The sequence below is a fragment of the Neomonachus schauinslandi genome, chromosome X (genome assembly GCF_002201575.2).
Source record: "Neomonachus schauinslandi chromosome X, ASM220157v2, whole genome shotgun sequence".
NCBI classification, from domain to species: domain Eukaryota; kingdom Metazoa; phylum Chordata; class Mammalia; order Carnivora; family Phocidae; genus Neomonachus; species Neomonachus schauinslandi.
This window is the reverse complement of record NC_058419.1, coordinates 103,169,264-103,187,360: the sequence shown is the minus strand read 5'-3', so window position 1 is coordinate 103,187,360 and position 18,097 is coordinate 103,169,264. Positions and strand designations below refer to the sequence as shown.

Here is an 18,097-nt window from a genome sequence, read left to right as displayed (position 1 = left end):
TCCAAATATTAGTATCATTCTAATTATCCAGGCCTCAGTTTTATTCATATTAATAGTATTAAAAGAACAAAGGGTTAAGCTTAATTGTCCCTTTAGTCTTTAAGCCAAAAAGCACACAGAGTTTAACATTACTTCACAGCCACAACGCTTGTAAAGCAGTAGCAATGACAAGCTTTCAGTGCATGGCAATGTAAACAATATAAGCATGAAGCTGTATGCGTTCATAAAGACACTGTTAAGTGAGATTAAATTCACTCTTTATTAAGTAATTTGCTCCATGTAGTCCAAAACAATAGAAACAGAAAGAGAAAAATTAAAAATTCACAGTTAATGTTCGCAACCCTTAGATACACATACAATGAGAACACTACAAAGGGAGATATTACTTGTAAACATGTACTGTTTTTAAATGATTTCCAAAAATTCCCATTTGTATGACAACTTTTGTGTGCCATCCATGGCAGAGAGAAGGAAGGCAGAGTGCAGAGGAAGCTTATATGTATTTTGCATGTTGACAATAAATAAATTGAAGGGCCAGACTCATTCATTAGAAAATAGATAAATTACACAGAGAGGTTGGAAATGGGATTAACTCTTGCCAGAAATATTGTAAAATGTATCCAGATTGCTCCAAATTAGTTAGGTTTCTTGGAAATACTATATTGTCTTTCCATATGCTGAGACCACCCTCTGAGCAGCTTAACAGAAAAAGGAGGTAGCAAAGAAATTTGGGTTAAAAGTGGCTATTCTCCTGGGGTCTGTTGTCTGCCTATTTCCTTGTCCTCCAGTCCTCTGAAATCAGATGAAAGACTGATATGCCTTCTCTGTTAATGGAATTCTTCCCTATTCCTTATTTGCTCTTGGACCATGTAAAACCATTTTATAGTACCTTGGACATTCCCAAGTGCAGCTTTAGCTTTTATCACCTGTGGTCTCTAAAATTCTTTTAACTAGACAGGTAGCCTAAAGTGTACAAGAGAATCAGGCCTTTGTCCCAAGAAGTTTACAATCTCTAAGGATTGCCAAGGTAAACCTGACAAGGGAATTAAAAGTCATAAGGGTAATAGGGAGCTCACCTAGACTAACTACCCAACAAAACCAGCAAATCTATTTACAAATTTCAGGAAAATGATAAACCCACTAGTTATTGTACTTTTACAGAGAGGACAAGTTCAGTTCTTCATGTCATTGTTACATATCGTCAGTTATTAGAAGATGCTAGCTTATGCTGAGCAGTAATTATCCTTCCAGTAACTTCCACTCTTTGGTAGTGTTTTGTACATCAAAGGATTATTTTCTTCTCTATAGTATATTCTCAAGTGCATATATTTATACAAACAAAAGCAAGTGCATTAACATCCCAAATGTTCAGTGTCAAGGAGTAATTTGGAATCAAGACTATATTTGTTCATTTTTAAGGAAATATTTTTATATCAAATAGAAATTCAGCCTCTTAGAGTATTCTGAACAAAATTTATATTTTGCTCAATGGTTGTAGGTCATCACCATTATTAAAAGAAATTATTGTATTGTGTTTTCAGATGTTGATGCCTTCAGGGTTTGTGCAAGTTGGTAGAAAAATTTGTCCCTGTACTATGTGTTCTTAGGATATTTACCTTTGGGGCTTTGTGTATTTTTTTTTCTGTAGATTTTTCCCTTTTGTTTCTTAGTATCAGTTTGTGTAATCTTGATCCTGCCACTGTGCCTCCCTCTAGCTTAAAGGCTGTGCTTCTAATCTTATGTGACTTTGTAAATTGGATAGCCAGACTCATTACAAAGTATCTAAAAGTGCCTCTGAGTGAGACTTTCTTATAAATAAAATATATAAACGTAAATGCATGCTCCAGTAGACAGACTCTTGTCCCTTCTCCATGGTATCCAAGCCTTTGTGTATTCCCTTCCTCTTGAATGTGAGCACAACCTCTGACTTGCTTCTAAACAATAGAAAATGGCAAAGTAGAGAGGATGCCACTCCTCTGATTAGGTTACATTAATGGTACTGTAAAGGGATTTTGTAGATATAATTAATGGTAATTTGGTTGATTTTGAACTATCAAAAGGGAGATTATCCTGGATGGGACTGACTTAATCAGGTAAATCCCTTATAAGAGGAACTGGACCCTCCCTGAAGTTAGAGACTCTCTCTCCAGTGCTGGCTTTGAAGATGCACACTGCCATGTTGTGAGAGGGCCTTTGGTGAGGACCATGTGGCAAGAAACTGCAGGTAGCCTGAGGATGGGAGAGAAGCTGACAGCCATCAACACTGCTGAAGCTGTCAGTCTTACAGATGTGAAAAAAATGAATTCTTCCAAAAATTTAAAGGACCTTAGGAGCAGATCTTACCTCAGTCAACCTTGTGATGATCCAAAGTCCGGCCAACACTTTGAGTGCAGCCTTGTGAGACCGTGAGCAGGGGACACAGCTAAACCATGCCCTGAGTCCTGCCCCACTGAAACTGTGAGATAATAAATGGGTATTGTTTTAAGTTGCCGAGTCAGTGGTAATGCATTCAGCATAGATAAATAATAGGTATGTGCTACATGGCATTCATTTTGTATGTACAGAGAAACTTTGGGTCCTTTTCTTATCCTTTCCTGGGTTCAAGTTGGTTAACCTTATCTTCACTGAGTAAAGTATTAACCAAAATATTTAATACGCACATGTATGTTGTACAGTTGAATGTATGCATGTTAAGCACCTTTTTCAACTAACATATATGCCATGAAAACAAGGTTATTCTGAATGTGCCTTAATTGCTTAAAGAGATATATACTGGGTGCCTGGGTGGCTCAGTCGTTAAGCGTCTGCCTTCGGCTCAGGTCATGATCCCAGGGCGGAATCGAGCCCCACATCGGGCTCCCTGCTCTGCGGGAAGCCTGCTTCTCCCTCTCCCACTCCCCCTGCTTGTGTTCCCTCTCTCGCTGTCTCTCTCTCTCTCAAATAAATAAATAAAATCTTTAAAAAAAAAAAAAAGAGATATATACTGATGGAGTGAAAGCAAAGAGGCTCTTTCAGCACAAGCATATGACACCTCATACAAAGGTACTCAATAATTATTGACAATATAAATACTGAAAGAGCTGAATTTGTTTTATTTTTGAAAAAGCTGAATTCAGAATATATATACATTGTGTCACAAATTTAATTGCCTACGCAGGCCTGACATTTCACTTAAATGAGTGAATCTGGCCACAGAACAAAGAATAAGGAGTGGTGGAGACTGGTGAAAATGTCCCAGCCCAAAGAGGCAGCCCTTAGCAGATACTTTTCATGTGAGTATGTGAAAACAATTTTTCCAGACATGCTATTTTTCAAAAAGAAGGTAAAAGTTTAGATGCTCATGTGGTATCTCCATATTTTTAAAAGTTGCTAACAAAACGTAAATTTTTAAAAATAAACAACTGTACTGGCCAAATAAGACAGTAATATAGGCCATATCTGGCTATCATTTTGTGTCTTGAATTAAAATTAATGACTTCTATGCAAAAGTCATTAAGCATACATGTCTAATTTCCATAATCAGCACTAATGAACATGTCAGTGGACTAGAGAAAGTCTACATGGGCTTTTATTAATATTCTAATGAAGGATACAGTATTCTTTACCTTTTGTTATTCCCATTTGTGTTTTATTTCCATTGCAATGCATGAGTAAACAAAGTCTGTATTTGACAAAAGTTTGACCATTCTCAATTTAGTATTTGGTAACAGTAAATGAGGGGAAGTGAGAGGGAATTAGTAGGAGCAAGGAGAAGAAAGATAAGGTACACTGTTTAATATTCCTCATTCAGTTCCAGAAAGTGATGGTCTACACCTGACTCTCCTTTTCCAATAAATTTTTACACTAAATATAACTCCAAATTAATGGATTTCAGACAGCAGTTTACAAGGAGAGGATAGCTTGTTTCTTGAAGGCTTATTTGCCCAGAGCTTAAATAGTATCGGAGTAATAGTAACTACTCATATTTCTATAACCCTTACCACAGCTGCTTTACAGCCATCCAGTCTACTACAAATTCCACTGTCTTCCCCTACTCCAAGTTACATATGGTAGAGCTCTGTATAGCTATTTTATGAGAGATCATGCAAATAACCTGTCAGCAACCACAGAGTATCTTCCAAGTCCTTCCTCTTGCTTCAGTGGCATCTCAACCACAGGCCCAAGAACCCTACTCTGTTATTTGAACACACATAAGCCATAGTTACTTCAGTTAGTGCTGGCGCTGATACAAACCAACATGATTTAGAATTGGCACTATGTCAATTACACAATGATTTACATGTACCTTGAGGCCCTGCCTGACACAGTGTTCCCCCAAGGTGTGCTTAGCATTATGCAAGCACCTTATGCAAACCTCATTTAGTGCTTAACATTTCTCTCGCCATAGACCTCAACTTCTGATCCATGAAGTTTGAGTAAAGCCCCCTCCCGAGCAGCATCAGCATCACCTGTGATCTTGTTAGAAATGGAGAATTTCAGGCCATATTCTGAACCTATAGGCTCAGAACCCAAATTTTACCAGGTGATTTGTATACATCTTAAAGTCTTGGCTAAAGGACCAGTACATGAGACAGATATATTGGCATCCTTTAAATCTGTCATACATAAATATGTAAATACCTCCTGCAACCTATACTCTCCCTACTCCTTTAGATCACCCTTATGTCTTCCAGAATTTTTATTTTTTTATTTAAAATCAGTGAGCCAATGTATAGTACATCATTACTTTTTGATATAATGTTCAATGATTCATTAGTTGCGTAAAACACCCAGTACTCATTACATCACAGGCCCTCCTTAATGCCCTTCACCCACTTACCCCATCCCCCCCACCGCCTCCCTTTCCACAACTCTGTTTGTTTCCCAGAGTCAAGAGTCGCTTCCAGAATTTTACAAACAACCCTGCTGAAACAAAACTTTTCTTTTTTCACTATACAAGGTTATACTGGAAGCTGTTGGAGTTATCACTAGAGACTTCCCTTTGTATCTAATATAAAATTGGACATATTACCTCCCATTACAATTATAAAACCACTTTTTATCTCTTTTTAAATCCCCATTAAGAAGATTTATAACATGTAATCCAGCAGTTACACATCAAGGAATTTATATATCCTGAAGATACACTCACACAGGTGCAAAAGGATATATGTTCTAGGATGATCACTATAACACAATGATAATGGTACTGATATCTAAATATATAAATGCCCATCCATCAGGAACTGGTTAAAATAATTACATGTCCATATAATCTGTGCCTTTAAAAAGTATGAAGAAAATCTACATATGGCTGATAAGGAAAGCTATCTGATAAATATTTAAGGATGCCACCCAAGTTGTAACATTTTATATTGCATGCTGTCATTTGAATATTCTACATTTAAATGCATGTATCTTTATATATATGTGTATGTTTGTGTATGTATATAGAAGCTATATAGTTGTCATTGTACATTGGCTTACCTGACCTCATTTTCAATTCTCTTCTGTCCTACCTACCTTTTCTGTGGAGGCTTTAAAAGATAAAATCGATTTCTCAGGTTCCCTTGCAATTGAGGTTGAGCATGTGAAACTGTTATGACTAATGATCTGTATCCAGAAGTCTCCCATTGCTGCCTCTTCCTCTTCTTTTACCCTGCTTGGAAAGCCACTATGAAGGCTGGAAGTGCAGTAGTCTTTTAGTGACCATGAGACAGCAAGCATGAGGACCAGATCCAACACCCCAGAGAAGAAAAATATGTTTGAGACTTCTTGTGGCATCTTAGGGCAACAATACCAGCACTGTGTTTTTTGCTATGAAAGAGAATTAAATCCCTGGATATTTAAGTCACCATATAGTTTTTTTGGTGGTGATGGTGGTTGTGGTAATTAGGCATCACTAACAAATTCAAGTGTTAGCTCTGGAAAGTGTGCAGAGGCACTATTTTTACTTTTCAAAATTTTTATTCTTTTGTGATGTTTGAATTCTATAGTCAAAGAAATGACCCACAAACAAACTGATCTTAAAATGCAATTAAAGTCACTGAGTTTTATGCATAGTTGTTTCAAGCCCTGGCTTAAAAGAGAACTTTTTTTCACAAAATTGTTTCTGGTATTTAAATTAGATGGATAATAACAGAAACAATTTAACATGTAATTCTATAACAGAGTGGTTGCTAAAAGGACAAATATAATTACATTAGTGATCCTACAACTTGGTTGAAAAATGGCTACACTTCTCAGGGAGAGGAGGTAATTTCTCTTGTTTTAAAGAAAATTAGTTAACTCTATTTATAGAAAAATGATAGTGATAGGGTTGAATGATAATGCCCTTCATCTTTTTTTCTTCTTTTTGATGTTTGGAGAAAGAAGAAAACAGAACTCAGAAGAAATGAGAAATATTTAGGGGATTGTTCCTCATGAAGCAGTTTTTAAAGCAGTGGTCACAGATGTGTTGTGTAGGAAAGGACTAATTCAGGAGATGTGGATTGTTCAGACTCTGCACAATCTCAAGAAAGGCCTGTTTTTAGGAATGGCCCATGGCTGGCTCCTGGGAGCTGAACTCTGAGCTCTTAAAATGTTCTTTTTGTACCATTTTGATCCAGCAGCTTATGCAAACAATGTGATTGATGGTAAACACCTTCCCCCCCTCCCCCCCGGGAATGTGGAGTCTAAATAGCTAATATGCAGGTACTACATGCCTACATGACTGACCTCTGATAAAAACCCTAGACATCAAGGCTTTGGTGAGCTTCCATGGTTGGCAACACTTTGCATGTGTTGTCACACATTGTTGTGGACAGAGTTAAGAATATCTCATGCCAGGGAGCAAAGTCGGGAGCGAAGTCGGGAGGGATTTGAAAGCCTGCTCCAGCTTTTTGTGGACTTCATCTCCTGAGCCTTTTCCCTTTACTGATTATCATCTATATCACTTTCGCTGTAATAAACCATAACGGTGAATATAACAGGTTCTGAGTCCAGACAGTCCCTCTAGTGAATCATTGAGCATGAGGGTGGTCTTGAAAACCCCTGACACAGTTCCCTAAATAGCCAGAACTTTAAATAATTACAAAGTTGCTTGATGCTAAGTCATTATGAAGTTATAAATAATTCCTCAAAATATTTTATTCTAGAAAATGGATGAAAATATAAAGGCATATTTTTTTTAAAACATATGTGGTAGAAAAGGAGTTAGCAATTAAGTATTGTTGAGAATTATATGAATTATGTTTTCTCATGCTTTGGTTTAACTCTTTTAATAAAACATTTAATTTGGCATTAAAGGAAATAATTGCATGGGAAAATACATTACTCCTTTAGTCAGGCATGTCACTGAGAAGTAAAAGAGAGTCTCTGGCCAAGGTAGTTAAGACAATGAATTTTTCCAGACATACAGATGGCCAACAGGTACATGAAAAGATGCTCAGCACCACTTATCATCAGGGAAATGCAAATCAAAACCACAATGAGATACCAGCTCACACCTATCAGTGTGGCTATTATCAAAAAGACAAGAAATAACAATATCAGTATCATAACAATATCAGTAAGACAAGAAATAACAAGTGTTGCCAAGAATGTGGAGAAAAGGGAATCCTTGTTCACTACTGGTGGGAATGTAAATTGGTATAGTCACGATGGAAAACAGAAAGAACACTCCTTAAAAAGTTAAAAACAGAACTACCACATGATGCAGCATTTCTACTTCTGGGTATTTATCCAACAAAGAAAATGAAAACACTAACTCAAAAGATATCTGTACCCCCAATGTCATTGCAGCATTATTTACAATAGCCAGGATATGGAAGCTACCTAAGGGTTCATCAGTGGAAGAATGGATAAAGAAAATGTGGCATATAAACACAATGGAGCATTATTTAGCCATAAAAAATAATGAAATTTTGCCATTTGTGACAACATGGACAGACCTTGAGGACATTATGCTAAGTGAAATAGGTCAGAGAAAGACAACACCATATGATCTCACATGTGGAATCAAAAAGAAAAAAGAAGAAACAAACTCCTAGATACAAAGAACAGATTAGTAGTTGCCAGAAGCAGGAGTTGGAGGTGGGTGAAATGGGTAAAAGGAGTCAAAAGGCACAAATTTCCAGTTATAAAATAAGTCAGTCATTGGGATGTAATATACAGCATGGAGACAATAGTTAATACTGCACTGCATATTTGAAAGTTGCTAAGAGAGCCGATCTTAAAAGTTCTCATCAGAAGAAAAAAATTATGTATGGTAATGGATATTAAATTGACTTACCATGATGATCATTCCATAATATATACAAATATTGAATCATTACATTGTACAACTGAAACTAATATTAAGATATATATATAATGTTAAGAAATATATATTAAGATATTATATAAAATCCCCTAAATATTTCTCATTTCCTCTGAGTTCTGTTTTCTTCTTTCCCTAAACATCAAAAAGAAGAAAAAAAGATGAAGGGCATTATCATTCAACCCTATCATTATCATTTTTCTATAAATAGAGATAGTTAACTAATTTTCTTTAAAACAAGAGAAATTACCTCCTCTCCCTGAGAAGTGTAGCCATTTTTCAACCAAGTTGTAGGATCACTAATGTAATTATATTTGTCCTTTTAGCAACCACTCTGTTATAGAATGACATGTTAAATTATATATATATATAATCAATTTTTCCTCAAAAAAAAGACAATGGGACAAACGTAAGAAACAATTTCAAGAGGTAAAACTTTGTGCCTAAATGAAAAATAGCTTCATAAGTGGCCTGAAAGTATAAAAAGGCTTATATCTTTTAATTTTCTAATTTTTATATGCTGCTGTTGACAGTCTCTCTGCTTTCTATTCATGCACTGACACATTTTTAATATATATATTTAGCAAGAAAAAAATATGCAAACATAATCTTAAAATATGGAGAGTGTGAGTATTAAGAATATCTTCCCCTTAAGCTTAATAAAATTGTTTACTTGTTATTTTGTTTGGGATTTATTTGTATTTCTATCTGGCCTTATTCCAAAAAGTTTAGCAGTTGGCTAAAAGATTTGCAATTCTATTTTTACTCTGAATGTGGGGAAACTGAGACATATGATCCTTTAATGAGAAACATTAAAATACCTGGAAAGAACATTACAATATTGGTAAAACAAAACAAAACAAAACAAAAGACCTATAGAAATCAGTAATTTTCCAGCATGTTCTCAAAGGCTGATATAAAACTGGCAGAAGCTAGAAATAATTATCTCAAGAATCAAAATTTACAGGGTCAAAGTATATGTGAACATTCATCAGTTCATTTAGTCAATGGTTATTTCTTCTGTTTCAACTATGTACCCAACCTTTCTCTAGAATAATAAAAAAAATTTTTTATCACATTCTGTAGGAGGTAACAGTCAATGAATAACTCCACAAGTAAAACATTCTATATATCAGATGTTGCAAACTGCTATCTAGAAAAATAAAGCAAGAAAGAGGCTTAGGGACATGGTGGTATGTTTTGCAAATTTAAATAACATCAAGATAGACTTGCCGTGCATATAGATCTAAAAGTCCTCATCAGAAGAGAAAAACATCTGTATGTACAGTGACAGATGTTAACTAGACTTACTGTCATGATCATTTCACATATATGCAAATACTGAATCATTACATTGTACAAATGAACCTAATATAGAGCTATATGTCAATTATTCCTCAATAAAGACAATGAGACAAGTGTATATATATATATATATATATATACACACACACATGCGCACATGCTTGGAAAGGTTATCAGAAAATACAGTGTCAGTTTAAAACATACTTGAAATTACAACATACAGTAAGTATGTATCATGAGTCAGATCAAGTTTGGTATAATATGATTGACCAGTAGAATCATATAAGAATATGAGAATAATGTTAAAGAAACATTTGTTGGAATGGAGATAGAGAAGTATTGTTTATTAGGTAAGTCCACTGCTTTTTTGTGATGGATGTATACAGAAATAGTGTAAAAGCATCTCTTGTAAATCAGAGCAGTGTCAACACACACATCCTCAAAAACTACATTGCAACTAAATCATTTGAAAAAAAAAGTAATTTGATTCAAATCAAATTCCTAAATAGACCTACCTACATTGTTACTAAACTGAAAAACAGGAAGTGCATGTCTGTTAGACTGCATTTTCAATTCGTGCCATCTCCCAGTATATTTGCCCTTGTATAACTCCTTCCCTTTGTGTGTAGGCTGAACAAAGTGATTCCCTTTTAACAACTAGTATAGCAAAAAAGATGGCATGTCACTTCTGAGATTAGGTTACTAGACTGACTTCTGTCTCACCGGCACTCTCTTAGTCTCACTAGCTCACTTTGATAAAGCAAGCTACCATGTTATGAGCTATGCAAAGGCCCATGTGGCAAAGAACTGAGGGCACCTTCCATTCAAACTCCAGAAAGAAATCAAGGCCCTCAGCTCAACAGCCTTCAAGGCACTCAGTCCTGCCAACAACACTGAGTCATCCTGGAAGTGGATAATTAATGCCCTAGTTTTACCCTGGGATGACTAAGACCCCAGATGACAACTTGATCACAGCCCTGAGAGCCTGAGCTGGAGGATTCAGCTAAGCCATGCTTGGATTCCTGACCCATAGAAAAAGATGTTATTCTTAGGTCACTATGTTTGGGAGATCATATGTAGGCCGCAATAATAAGACATCACTGCTCTCTGAGATTTCTAAGACAGTATCTATTTTCTTACACCTGGAAATTTAATATAGTATTTCTGTTGTCTGTTACAGTGATTCAAAAAGATCACTGGTTAAAAGCAAGTTAAACCTAGCTTAGATTTTGTTATGTGAATTAGTAAATTAGAGCCTGTAGCTCCCACTAAATGATCCAATCAAGAGTGGAATATTGGGCGCCTGGGTGGCTCAGATGGTTAAGCGTCTGCCTTCGGCTCAGGTCATGATCCCGGGGTCCTGAGATCGAGTCCCGCATCGGGCTCCCTGCTCAGTGCAGAGCCTGCTTCTCCTTCTCCCTCTGCCATTCCCTCTGCTTGTGCTCTTCTATCTCTCTGTCAAATAAATAAATAAAATCTTTAAAAAAAAAAGTGGAATATTAACAGTTACAAAGTTTAAAATATTAAATTTTAAGATTTTTATCTTCATTTTTTATTAAATGCTTACTACAAATTCAATAAAGAAGGGGAGATTATGAACCATGAGAGACTATGGACTCTGAGAAACAAACAGGGTTTTAGAGGGGAGAGGGGTGGGGGGATGGGTTAGCCCGGTGATGGGTATTAAGGAGGGCACATACTGCATGGAGCACTGGGTGTTATATGAAAACAATGGATCGCGGATCACTATATCAAAAAGTAATGATGTATTGTATGGTGACTCACATAACATAATAAAATTAAAAAATAAAATAATTCTGCCAAAAAAAAAAAAAAGAAGAAGAAGGGGAGATTAGCGTAATAGGAGAGAAGAACTGCTCTAAGTATTTTACTTTGTAAAGTCAAAAATAATAGTACCTAATAATTTATAATTATATATCCTATATATGTAATTATATATAATTATATATCCTATAATTATAATTCTATGACAAATATATTCAATAAAATCTACAGGAAAATTCAGTCATTCTGAAGTAGACACACTGAAATAATATTGTGGTGAAAGCAAACAGGAATGACAGAGTAGTGTATATAGATTAGTATATATATGCTTGCAGACTATGAAAATAGAGGAAGTGGAAAGATTTTTCCTGACACAGACCACAAAAGTGACAACAAAAGCTATAGGAGCACTGGCTACTTTAATATTCACAGAGTGCCCACTATTTTATATTTTTGAAAGGTAAAATAGCTTTTTTGCATTCTTATTTCCAATATTCCTAACCTGCCTTGCTGCCTGTGCCCGTTACCAGTGAAACAAATTGGGCCTTTGCACAAAATACATAAAATCTCTCATATAAGGTAAACATGGGATTTGCCATTCATACTATGATTTATCCATGCTCTGTATTCATTTGTCTTTTCTTTCTGACCTGTCATATTTTCCAAATCATAGAAGACCCTACTGCTACTTTCATCTAAGTACTAGCTTCTTGTCATCCTTTCTCCCTCATGCCCTACATTGGAACAATCATTAGTAATGGACTTCAGTTTCCCCAGCTCACCATTGCAGCATTAGTCACAAATGTCAAGCCAAGATATGGAATCAACATGTGTACATCAATGAATGAACGGATAAATAAATCATGAGATACATACACACATACACAAAATGAAATATTTTTCAACTTCAAAAAAAAAAAAAGAGAGATCCTGCAATTTGCAACAATGTAAATGGACCTGAAGTATCTTATGCTAAGTGAAATAAACCAGACACAGAAAGAGGGGGGAAAAAGCTGCATTACCTCACTTAAAGATGAAATCTAAAAAGAGTCAAATACAGAGAAGTAGAGAATAGAATGGTGGTTACCAGAGTTGGGAGGTGGGAGAAATGGAGAGATATAGGTCAAAGGATACAAAGCTGTAGTTATGTAAGATGACTAAGTTGAGATTTAATGTACAGTATGATGATAACAGTTAATATTGTATTGAACACTACAATTTTGCTGAGAATAAATTTCATGTATTCTCATCACAAAAAAAATGGTAACTGTGAGGAGATATGTTAATTAGCTTGACGCTGGTAATCCTTTTACTATGTATACCAAATCATGTTGTACACCTTAAAAATATACAATTTTTATTTATACATAAATCTTAAAAATTATTGTCATTTCCAAAAAACCAACTATATTAAACATACTTTTTAAAAATTTTTTTCAGGAGTCATTTTTTTTTAATTTTATTTTTTTAAGTTAGTCACCATACATCATTAGTCATCAATTTTTGAGAATAAGTGTACCTGCTGAGCTTCTGTGTAGACGCATGAAAATTTATAACATCAACTGTATTAATTTTCTATGGCTTCCGTAATAAATTACCACAAACTTGGTGACTTAAAACAACATAAATTTATTTTTTCATAGTTCTGGAGGCTAGAAATCTAAAATCGCTATCCCTAGAAAGAAATCAAGGTGTTGAAGGGGTCACACTCTCTCGAGGCTATAGGGGAGAATCTGTCCCTTGCCTCTTACAGTTTTCTCCTGGCTGCTGGAATTCTTTGGGCAGTTCTGGGCTTGCAGCTACATCACTCCCATATTTGCATCCATAGTCACAATGTGGCCTTTTCTTCTGTGTCAAATTTCCCTCTGCCTTCCCTTAAAAGGATACTAGTGTGTTTAGGTTCCATGTGGATAAACAAGCATAATCTCCCCATATCAACATCCCTAACTTAATCACATATGCAAAGACTCTTTTTCCATATTTACAGGTTCCACAGATTCAGACTTTAATGTCTTTAGGAGCCATTATTATAGCTACCACATCAACCAACTTTAAATTATAAAATAGTACTCTTTAACAACCTGATCTATCACACACATCACTGATTAATAGAATGGAGTTGGAGGATACAAATATTAAAATAGATCTGGCTTTCATCAATTCATGGGGAAAAATGAATTCCGTAAATGGAAACACTTCATGAGAAACACCTGATATTGAAGGTCAAATTATTATCAATTTAAATACCACAGTTATTTTATAGGCTGAATGAGACAGATTAACTGGAATGCAAGCAAGACCATGAGCTTCTAAATTGCTAAACTAAGATCATCATTTATCAGCATGCAGATGCAAACAGGTAGCTTCTTCACTCTCAAAAAATTCAAAATGACAAAACAGTGATTAGATGTAATCATCTATATGTTAAAAGGTGGCTGTTTTACATTCCCCTTTTAGTGAGTCTCATGTAATGATGCAGCACAGACTTTCTTTAAATGGTAAATTCCATTGACCTTATTTCTGGTCATTATTGACTATTTATGAGAAATTATGAATGGTAAATTTGATGTCTCCTCCCATGTTGAGAAATATTTTAAATTTTTCTTATGTTTAAATTACATTTTTTCCTGAGTTTCAAGATTAAATTTTAAGACTTTTGCCGGCAGAATTTTTAAAACAGTTTTCCACTGTCTTCTAAATTTGTAAATATAATGTTTGCATCCAAATATATATATAAAACTACTCTATTATGATTTTTATTGGTACTATTTTATTGGATTTTCCTATATTGGATTAGCCTTGCTTCACAAAACCAGGGAATTTCCAATTATTCTATGGGGGTCTGCAAGTTTTAAAGGACATCTGAATAATCTTTTTTTTTTTTCAAGGTGAGGTGTTAATTGATCCAATGCCCAGTGTTATTTCAAATAATACATTTCTAATAAGTTTTCAATATCTTTCATGACAATTTGTTTAAACAATTTTGATAATTTATGTTGTTAAAAAATAATCCACTTCATTCGGTTTGTCAAATTTGTCAATTTTATGTAACATTCTTCAATAATTATCTTAACTCTCCATACAGCTGATAAGTTTTCTTACATGTATGTGTATGTGTGTGTGTGTGTGTGTGTGTGTTGTGTGTATATAGTTTGTTTTAAAGAGGGGGGGTGAGGGGCAGAGGGAGAGGCAGAGAGAATCTTAAGCAGTCTCTACACCCAGTGCAGGAGCCCAATGCGGGGCTTGATCTCACAACCCTGAGATCATGACGTGAGCTGAAATCAAGAGTGGGCCACTTAACTGATTGAGTCACCCAGGTGCCCCCATTTTTTTTCTTAATTCGGCTCATGAGATGTTATTCTACTCTATGTAGCAAAGATACAAATTGGAGTTCATCTTGCTAAAACAGAAATACATGGGTAAATGCCCCAGGCTTTCAGATGAGACCTCTGAAGGACTACATTCTAGAAGTAACAGCAAAGCAAAAGACAATCAACTGGTCCAAAGTAAGAAATCCAACTTCAAATAATCTGGGATCCATTGAATCATGGTAATATGCCCATATCTACTTTCTTGCCAGAAGAAAATTAAATTATCCCAGTAGAAAGGTAACATCATATAGAGATTCTGATATTTGTTATACATTATATCTAGCATTTGATCAAAATTATCAGGCATGTCTCATTCATGCAATGGAATACTATTTATCATTAAAAAAAGACCTATCTGTTAAAAGACATGGGGGAAATTTTTTTCCAAGTTTTTATTTAAATTCCAGTTAACATACAGTGTAACATTAGTTTCAGGTGTAGAATCTAGTGATTCATCACTTACATACAATACCCGGTGCTCATCACAACACGTGCCCTCCTTAATACCCATCACCCATTTAACCAGTACCCACCATCACCAACCCGCCCACTTCCCCTTCAGTAACCCTCAGTTTGTTCTCTATAGTTGTCTGTTTTCTGCTTTGCCCCTCTCTTTTTATGCCCTATGTCCATCTGTTTTTGTTTCTTAAATTCCACATGAGTAAAATCACATGGTATTTGTCTTTCTCTGACCTATTTCGCTCAGCATAATACTCTTTAGCTCCATCTATGTTGTTGCAAATGGCAAGATTTCATTCTTTTTGATGGCTGATTAATATTCCACTGTGTGTGTGTGTGTGTGTGTAACACCACATCTTATTTATCCATTCATCATTCAATGGACACTTGGGCTGTTTCCATAATTTAGCTATTGTTAATAATGCTGTTATAAACATCAGGGTGCATGTATCCTTTCCAATCAGTATATTTGTATCCTGTGGGTAAATACCTAGTAGTGCAATTGTTGGATCAAAGGATAGTTCTATTTTTAACACTTTAAAGAATCTCCATATTGGTTTCCAGAGGGCCTCCACCAGTTTGCATTCACATGGAGGAATTTTAAATGCATGTTTTTAAGTGGCAGAAGCCAGTCTCAAAGGCTACTTATTGTATGATCCCAACTACAGACATTCTGGAAAAGGGAAAACTATAGAGGCAGTAAATTTATCACTGGATGCCAGAGAGGTTCAGGGGGAAAGAGGGACACATGAACTGGTGGAGTTACAGAGGTTTATAGGGCAGTAAAACTATTCATTATGATACTATAATGGTAGATGCATCACATTATGCATTTGTTAAAACCCATGGACCAATACAACACAAAGAGTAACCATAATGTACGATACAAACTTTAGTTATTAATAATGTTATCAGTGTTGATTCATCAATTTTAAATATACCATACAAAGGTAAGATATTAGTAATGTGGGAAACTGGGGTGGGGTGGGGTGGGGGGAGAGAAAGGGTAATTAGGAATTCTCTATAATTCCTGCTCATTTTTTTTTGTAAATCTAAAACTTATCTAAAAATTAAAGTATATCAATTAAAAATAATTACCAGAAAGGAAAGATGGCAGAGTAGGGAACCCTATTTCAACTGGTCCCCGGAATTGAGCTGGCTATCTACCAGACCACTCTGAGCACCCACGAAACCAGCCTGAGATGTAAGAAGATCTGGATCTCTGCAAACAGAATATCGCAGGCGGTTGGTTTTGAGGTACGAACAGGGGAGCCGTGATTCCGCGGGCAGATACGGAGGATAAACGGCGGCGGGAGGGTGCCTGGCCGTGGGGATCCTACACCGCCGCTGAGCGACAGCCTCGTGCGCTCCGGACAGGCACAGACTCGCAGACCGGTAGCGGCGGGAAAGGACTTTAGGGCAGCCCCCAGGGTGGAAACCCGGAGCGGCGGGGTTTCCCCGGGCGAACTGGGAGTGGATGGCGGTTTTAGAAGCACAAAGGGCAGAGACGTGCCCCAAACTGAAGGCAGGACTGGGGGTGCTGCAGCAGGGCGCACAACCTAGGACGCTGCAGTTTATAGCAGCACAGAAACGGAGACAGTGTGGCCTGGAGAGCTCACTGAAGAACAGACTGCGGTCTCTCTGCTCTGAGGCAGAGGGTTGGAAACGGTCTCTTCTGCTCTGACTCATGGAAGAGATGCGGAAAGCTGCCAGAGAACAAAAGCCCCCAAAACTGATTACTGCTGAGCCCATCCGCCGCCAAGGGGGGGGGCAGGGCAACTCCGCCAAAACAAGGTTGCCTGAGTAACAACTCAGCAGGCCCCTCCCTCAGAAGACAGGCTGGGAAAATAAGAGGCCAGCAACCCTAACGACACAAGAAAACAGGTAGATCTTGCTTGGGTTCTGGTCAATAATTTTGACTCTATACATTCCCTCAAACACCCATCAACAGAATGACTAGGAGGAGGAACCCCCAAAATAGAAAAGACTCAGAGATCATGACTTATGCTGCAGATTGACAAATGGATGCAGATATAACCAAGATGTCGGAGATGGAATTCAGGCTAGCAATTGTGAAGACAATGGCTAGAATGGAGAAATCAATTAATGGCAACATAGAGTCTCTAAGGGCAGAAATAAAAGGTGAATTGGCAGAACTTAAAAATGCTATTAATGAGATCCAATCTAATCTAGATAATCTAACAGCTAGGGTAAGTGAGGCAGAAGAACGAATAAGCGACCTGGAAGACAATATAATAGATAAAAAGGGAAAAGAGGAGGCCAGGGAAAAACAACTCAGAATCCATGAAAATAGAATCAGAGAAATAAGTGACACCATGAAGTGTTCCAATGTCAGAATAATTGGAATCCCAGAAGGAGTGAAGAGAGAGAGAGGGCTAGAAGATGTATTTGAGCAAATTGTAGCTGAGAACTTCCCTAATCTGGGGAATGAAACAAACGTTTGCGTCCTAGAGGCAGAGAGGACCCCTCCCAAGATCAAGGAAAACAGGCCAACACCCCGGCATGCAATAGTAAAACTTGCAAATCTTAGAACCAAGGAAACCATCTTAAGGGCAGTTAGGGGGAAGAGATTCCTTACATACAAAGGGAGGAACATCAGAATAATGTCAGACCTATCCACAGAGACCTGGCAAGCCAGAAAGGCCTGGCAAGACATATTCAGGGTACTAAATGAGAAGAACATGCAGCCAAGAATACTTTATCCAGCAAGGATGTCATTTAGAATGGATGGAGAGATGCAGAGGTTCCACGACCGGCAGAAACTGAAAGAATATGTGACCACTAAGCCGGCCCTGCAAGAAATATTAAGGGGGGGGGGTTCTATAAAAGGAGAAAGACCCCAAGAGTGATATAGAACAGAAATTTACAGGGACAATCT

At 36.6% G+C, this 18,097-nt stretch overlaps 1 pseudogene; it reads left to right on the top strand.

Moving 5' to 3' along the window:
* The first annotated feature begins 2,205 nt into the window (after positions 1-2,205).
* LOC110569797 overlaps positions 2,206-18,097 on the top strand; it is a 98,248-nt pseudogene continuing 82,356 nt past the window's right edge.